We start from the raw sequence: 7,755 nt of genomic DNA on the forward strand, positions 1-7,755 counted from the left end.
CAGCGTCTAAAGGCAAATTTAGTTGTGATACAGAGTCATATTATTTTACTGTTTTAGTGTGTTAGAGCAACTAAGTTATTTCCAGAGGAGGGAAGTAATGAAGTACAAATATGGTACTTTGTTACTGTACTTAAGTGGAATTTTAAGGTATCTGTGCCTTACTTGTGTATTAATTTTTCAAACAACTTTTTACTTTTACTCCCTACATTTTTAAACGCATACCTGTACTTTCTACTCCTTACATTTTCAAATTGGGCTCATTACTTTTGGTTTAACGCATCTGATAGGAGTTATTATTTCACTCACTGCGAGCCTCCAAACATCAAACCAATCTGAGCCTAAACAGTAACGCATGAAAGGCAATCCTGCTCGTGTATTAATCAGCAGGGGAAGTCGCATAAAAAGAGATGACATGTGCCAAAGCCAGGGTTTAAAGTGCACCGTTTGTTTTTCTCTTTTTTTCCCACAACACGAAATGACTGCAGGTGTCCATAAGTTGCGGTTGTGGTACTTCAGCATCTAGCTAGCCTTACAGAAGAGGACTGAGGAGCATAAAGGGAGTGATGTTTTTTTAGGTGGCAGTTAATTTGAAATGTAGCATTTCTATCAGCTCAGCAAACATGAGCAAACACACAAACTGTTTGTGTGCAGTTTGTCACACAGTGTGTTGCTAGCTAACCATCCATCTGCTGTATTTCGCAGGGAGAATCGTTATCTTTCTTCTTATTTTTCTCCATCTCACAGATGCTCATACCAAAACTAGTATGTGTTTACATGCTTGACTTAAAAAAAATAAGAATTAGGTGCACAAGTTTGAATTTGAGGTTTTCTCTAATTCACACAGACCCAAAACTATACATAAATATACATACATTTCCACTAATAGAGCTAGGTAAAGTGGTGATACATACTCTTATAATGAAGAACTAATAAAGCTTAAACAAATGACAGCAAAAGATCAGATCCTTCCACACCAGTGATATTTATAAATATTAAGTTCAAACAAAGGTATACTTATGGTCTTTTTAAACCAAATCCAACTGAATCGGTTACACTGACTGTTGTTATCACTGAATACAGGTGTTGTTTTCAGCTTCTTGTGAACACTGATAAGCTGTTTGCTATTGATTAGAAATGAAACACAGCATTTCGATCGGGTTTATATCTTCAAAGAACGTTTGAATGACTTATATTCTTAATTACAGTGTTTCCTTTACAAAACAGACTACGATGCATTGCAACATGTTGTTCTAAGTGACAAATGGATGTATAAACACATATCACCTAAACACATCTATTTCAGCATATTTTTTTTAATCTTTTACTATTATGCCAGACACACGCTCAGGCATTAAATATGTTATTTCCCCTGTAGTAATATAAATTAAAATGTACATGCTGTCAATGATAATAACGCACTTGCTATTTTTGTGGTTTTGTATTGTTAAAAAGGAGCATAAAGATCACTGTGAAACTGAAAAAATGGCAAATTTGTGCAGCAAGTGATTGAAATTTGGAAAGATACATCGAAATACAGCATGAAAACAAAAACATAGTTCACAATGAATAAGTAATCGGCATGGCCACCTTTATTTTTCTGCAAAACCTGAACTGTCTTAGACATGTGTTCTTGTAATTTCTTGAAGGACGTTCCAAAGGTCTTCTTTGGATGCTGGCTGTCTTTTGCTCTGCTCTCCATCAGGAGAATTTAAACTGCTTCAGTAAGATGAGCTCTGGGCTCTGCGGAGGCCAATTCATGACAGAGTTTTCAACTGTGTGTCTGTCTATGTCACGGTTAGCGGGAAGAGAGGACTCAGACGGAGCTCTAGATGACTGGAGATAGTCGGTTTTATTTACAGTTCCCAACATGAAAAAAGGTGCAAAGTCCAAATAGTACTCTTCTCCCGAATCCCAGTAGTAGTGTGACTCCGTTCACTTGTGATAATCCAGTGACCGTGCTTCTTCACTTCAAACCATCCACTCCATCCTCAAAGTCCTAGAAAAGGAGAGCAACACACGACAGGTGAGGAGGCTTCCTAGCCCACACAATATTACTTTTACAGAGCTCACTGTACTACCAGGCTTAGTGCAACAATTCAGTGCTGACTGCCGCCTGATCACATCGTTAAATACTTCTGCCCAAGATGTATGATTAGAGGCATCTGGATGGAAAATTAGGCTTCAGTGTGGAGGTGCTTCCGGGTCAGAGGCTGCTCAGCCCTCGCTCTCCCGGAGGGCTGAGCAAGCATGAAGGAGCGGGGAGGAAAGGGAGAGAAACACACACACAAAAATATAACAGACAGGTTGTCCGGCGAGGACATTCCAACCATGACAGTCTGTCCAGGAGTGCCTTTACTACAGTGGCAATGTGTTTGGGATCTTTGTCATGTTGAACATTGAAGCCATTGCCAGTCAAATGCTTTCCAGAAAGTACTGCATGGTGGATCAAACTCAAACTGATGTTACTTTTCTACATTAATAATTCAATCAATTTTGACAAAATCGCCCCAAACCAGGCCACAGCCTTTACAGAAGTCTGTAGACCCGCACTGCTATACCTCTCTCCTGACCTCATTTGTGCATATTGACTTGAAAAATAAAGTGCTTTGCGACACCTCTGCCTTTTCCCCTGTTTTGACAAATAATAGATAGATCTACTGAAAGGCCGGGCACATCTCTCAGGTCTTGTGCAAGGACTTTGCTTTTTCTTAAGGATATGGGTTTTTAGATACGATGTAAATCTGCTGTAGAATATATTTTGTTTCTGCTTTTGTCCTCCCCTTGTTCAGTTTCCTCTAATTATTTAAGGACGACTATACAAGACATGCTAAGGTTTTGGCTAATAGCTCTTTGGAAATTACCTTGTTGGTGCAAAAATACTATTTTATGATATATATGTTTTTGCAACAGACTTGTTGTAATAATAATATAACTAGTAATAATAACCTTTATTTTTAGAATACCTTTCTAAAGCAAAGGTAAAAAGCAGTATAAATAGGGAACTTGTAACAAAGTACCAAGAGATCAAATTTAAAATTGGCTCATTCCTATGTTATCAGTTATGTGTTGACACAACACTGGTCCATCTCTTCAGTTATTTGCCTTGTTTAATGCTTAATAATTAATAACTCATAGGTCAGTTTTAAGTGGCTGACCAAACAAAACAATAAAAGAAGACACTCCTCTGAAATGGTAAGATTCAAGGACTGAACTAAAAAGTGTAAAAGCAGCCAGTTTCCAAATTTGAATGACCTTCAGAAAGGCTGGAGAACTGCTGCCCAATACCACTTTAAAAGAATTACAATCAAGTCTGGTTCCATGGAAAATATAAAGAAGGGTTGGCTCAAGAATTTGGCACAGTACTGTATACTCAACAGTTACCGTGTCTTTTTGTCTCTTCATAATCACCAAAGTACATGAAAATTGGGCTTCCTGGAAGGTAAATATAATGCTGGGTAGTACTTTTGGCCAGTACTCAGATGTTGGTTTCTTTGATGAAAGAGGAGAACATTACTCATGGCCACAGTTATTTATAGCATCTACAATTAGTTATCCAATAATAAGATGGTAGATAAAATTCAATGTACATTGACTTATTTTCAATGAAGCTTGTGAATGGCAAATTGAGCATATTAATGTGGGTAGAAGGAAAAAATATAAATAATTATAATAAGAAATTCAAGCACTGTGAAACTGACTGTCATGTTAAATTGTCTGACTTTATTTTTCATATTTGCTTCACCTTATCATCAGCAGCAGAAAACAAAGTATACACTCAACTATGCATGAGGTCCTCACATTGTTTAGACATCCAGCCCCTGGTTAATAGTTTGTGAGGACACTGATTAACCAGGACATGCCGGAAACCATTTAAGACTTTATACGTGCTCTGCTTTTTACACTGCTTATTACACTTGTTCACACACAGTCTGTGAGCTAGTGTGCTGTATGTTGGAGGATGATATGGGGTGCTCCAGGTCAATTTTAGTAAGGAAAATCCAATTCAGCTCCCTTATGATATTTGTGAAGATTCTAAAGCTTTTAGTTTACCCTTGACTGAAGTGTCTCTTCATTGTCAAGACTCCTGCTGAACCCATTCCAGCATGCATTACATTATAACTTCCCCAATTTCTGCCTTTTGGCCAATGGTCCTTTTAAGCTGTGAAATATCCTGAATTTTAATAGAATTTAAACTGAAAACACAAGAACACATTGTTATTTTTGGCAGATAAGTAAAACTACGGCACTGGTGGCCTTTGAATCCACATCTGTGTATTTACCTTTTAGTCATCTAAAAGGTAAATAAAATCGTCAAATCTTTAAGTCATGGATGGCTAAAAGATTTTTAAATTTTAACAATCGCAAAAAGAAAGCGATTTTATTTGGCCCAAATCAATTTTCTGACCCTCCAGATGTTGATTTCGCTGTTTTGACCTCTTTTTTGAAAAGTTCGATCACAAATCTTGGAGTAAAGATCGATTCTGCACTTGCCTTTGATGACCACGTTAATGGGGTGGTAAAATCAGCATTCTACCACCTCAGACGTCTATCGAAGGTCAAGCCCTTTCTCTCCAAACATAACTTAGAAACTGTAATTCATGCTTTTATTACTTCACGCCTGGATTATTTTATTTCCATTTTAATAGGGGCTGGGCTGGGCACTTTGTCACACTTACAATTAGTACAAAATGCTGCGGCTCGATTTTTAACTGGTAGAAGGAAATTCGACCACATCACTCCGGTTTTGGCCTCTCTACATTGGCTTCCAATCGAATACTGGTTTTTAAATCTTAAAATGGTTTGGCACCGGTTTATTTATCCGATTTGTTGAAGCCTTATGTTCCCACTCGTTCCCTCCGATCAGCTGAGCAACTACTGCTTTCAGTCCCTAAGTCACAGCTGAAACTCAGAGGAGGCGGGGGGTTCTCTATTGTGGCCCCGTTGCTTTGGAACAATCTTCCTCTTCATATTAGACAAGCTACATCAGTGCCGGTTTTTAAGTCAAGATTAAAAACCTATTTTTATTCTCTGGCTTTTAACTCTGTGGGTGACTGACATTTTTATTAATTTTTATTAATTTTATTGTTTTGTTCAGTTCTTATATTATTACTATTTATAGTTGTATTGTTCAGCACAGTTGTGTTTTTAAAGTGCTATATAAATAAAAGATGATGATGATGATGATAAGAAAATGGAAGGATAGATTAGCTCATCATACTGAGTCCAAAAGTCTTCAGCAAAGTTGCAACTCTCATGCATATAAGGTGATTAAACAAACAATTTTTAGGAACTTGAGAATGTTTTCATGTTGTTCTTTGTTGATCTCCGGAGAAGGCACTTTGCTTCATCTACTGAAGTTAAAATTTAAAACAAAGGGATATTGAAAGTTCATATTAAGTAGCGGGAAGAATAAACACTAAAACATTAAAGAAAAAAACTTAACTGGTGTGAGAAGATAAGAAAAAGAAAGATGTAGATTTCAGTATGTAGGTCGGGTGTCTAGAGTGAGCTCATCATAAATAGTTTACCTCTTGTTATATAATAGTGCAGTCCTGTTTGCTTTTATCACATTGCATGCACATAGATGCCAGTCTTGCTCATTTGTTCAACTTGAACAGATGCAGCACAGCACAAGAGGGGCTCTGTGATTCCACTGTCATCTTCTCATTAATACATGAGTGTGTTTTTGTATGTATAATGTAAGTTATGTGCACTTCGCTAACTACACCCCTAAAAAAGACAGACTAAACAAAGCTGGTGCATTAATATGCTTTGTACGTGCTGACATTTGGGTGGAACATGTCACCAGCTCTCTGTGGGTTTCAGCTCATGGGTCTGTCTCCCTGCAGCCTCTCACTATGATCTTCAGAGTGTACTTCATGCCTCCAGGGGATTGACAGTAGCCATGTTAGAAATATTTCGCTGTTGGTCAACACCTGCCAGATAAAGTCACAGTAAGCTGTGTTCGTCAGCACCATTTAATGTTTCCATATTTCACTGTACATCAGAGTTATGATCCCATAACAATTATCAGGTTACCAGTGACCAGTTCAGGGTGGATTATGGTTGTTTTAGCCACATGATAAACAAGTACATATTCAGAAGCCATGAGGTGTAGCTTCAAATGAAATTCCAATTATGCATTTGTATCATGAACAGAGTCTCTGGTGGTTATCTGGTGGTGTCTGTGGCTGGTGCAAAGGTTTCAGTGTAGTGTGTATCAGCAACTATAAAACTTCATTCAAAGAATGGATTACTCATTTTTCACATAGGATACCTAATAGTATTTAATTCCTTTTAATGAGAAGTCGGTGAGATGGTTGGGCAGGGGTACACTCTAACCTGGTGTGGCTTTAAAGCACAGTGCCCTTGTGTGGAGGAGATCCTGCTGAACATCCTTTGTTCTTTTTTTATTGAGTTTGTTTTTATGTATGCTGGGAGATAAAGATGCATTTCCAAAACGCTCACTTAACAAAAATAGTCATAGTGAATACTCAAATCAGCTTTATCCCTGAGCCAGTTTAGCTCAGTGGGTGAGCAGATGATCATAAACCACATAGCTAGAATCCAGTGGTGCAGGTTCAAGTCTGACCTGCTACCGTTTGCTGTGTAGCTTCCAATTCACTCTCCCTACTTGTCTGGTTTCACTGCTCTATTATGAAATGCAGGCTAAAATGCCCAACAAAATTGGTCTTCAACATGCCATGTATGTTCTGGTAGACTGTGCTGACTTTTAATTGACTGAGGTTTATATAATACAATCTCAAGTACTAAATTCACCCAGTCTTCCAAACCTGGACACGCAATTACTTTCTAATGTCTTAAGATAACGCTATAGAAGCTGTGATCAAACCTGCTAGATAATACCAGAAAAACACCCATTTGATGCATTTGGCATGAGCATTGGGCTCAAACCACCAGGGTAAGTGAGCTAAACTATGAGCAGATTAAATTGTCTCCATGTCAAAGAACTACACTATACAAGTAACATATGTTTTTGTAAACTTTACAAAGCCCAATAAGTAAATTTGATGTTTGTATGGAACTACATTTAGAAAGTACCATTACCTTTATGCAGAACTGTGTAGCCAGGCAGGGCCGTGCAGAGACGTTTATAGGGGCGGGTGCTCAAAGCTAAAAAGGGGCACATTGAACCAGGCTGAATAACAACAACACACATTCATCAAGAATCTAATATGGGATCGCATCATACTATATCACTGTTGTGAGGCAAAGCAAACGTAGCCTATGTTTTACCTGATGGGTACAATGTTGCTGTTGAGGGGTTGCTGCTGCTCCTGCTGCTGATAGTGCTGGAGGGCAGGGCTGTGTTGATCTGAGACTGTAGACATTAAAAAGTCCATAGGAGAGATGCTAGCTGATTAAACAAGTGTCATGAGATAATAACAAAATGCAAAGATTGGTGACAGTGCTTGGAACCATAAGGCGACAAAAAACTGAGAAATAAACAAGGCTCTGCCTGTGAATCACTCTTTGCCTCTCTTCCTCCTTCCATCCCCTCATCTCATCTATCACTCTCCACTTGCTGTCCATCTGAGAACAAGGCACAACTTGCTATTGCAATAAACTATTATTTAATTATCCACACTTAACAACTCTTACACTTAATCTATAATAAAATGATGACAGAAAAATGTTATAGAAGCAAAACATTTCAGTTGTGCTTATTATTTTTTATACTGGAATACCTCTCCAACAACTGGTACATGTGTTAATGTTACCTGTGCTCTTTGT

At 38.0% G+C, this 7,755-nt stretch overlaps 1 long non-coding RNA gene across 1 annotated transcript; it reads right to left on the reverse strand.

The window, feature by feature from the left end:
• Positions 1-855: 855 nt before the first annotated feature.
• LOC120433052 lies at positions 856-7,306 on the reverse strand. The gene is made up of 3 exons (XR_005608281.1): positions 7,258-7,306; positions 7,069-7,134; positions 856-1,996 (listed from the first exon to the last, which is right to left on the reverse strand). It is a non-coding gene; the product is annotated as an uncharacterized LOC120433052 (long non-coding RNA).
• Positions 7,307-7,755: the final 449 nt, after the last annotated feature.

Source organism: Oreochromis aureus, linkage group 2, assembly GCF_013358895.1.
Source record: "Oreochromis aureus strain Israel breed Guangdong linkage group 2, ZZ_aureus, whole genome shotgun sequence".
Classification (NCBI taxonomy): domain Eukaryota; kingdom Metazoa; phylum Chordata; class Actinopteri; order Cichliformes; family Cichlidae; genus Oreochromis; species Oreochromis aureus.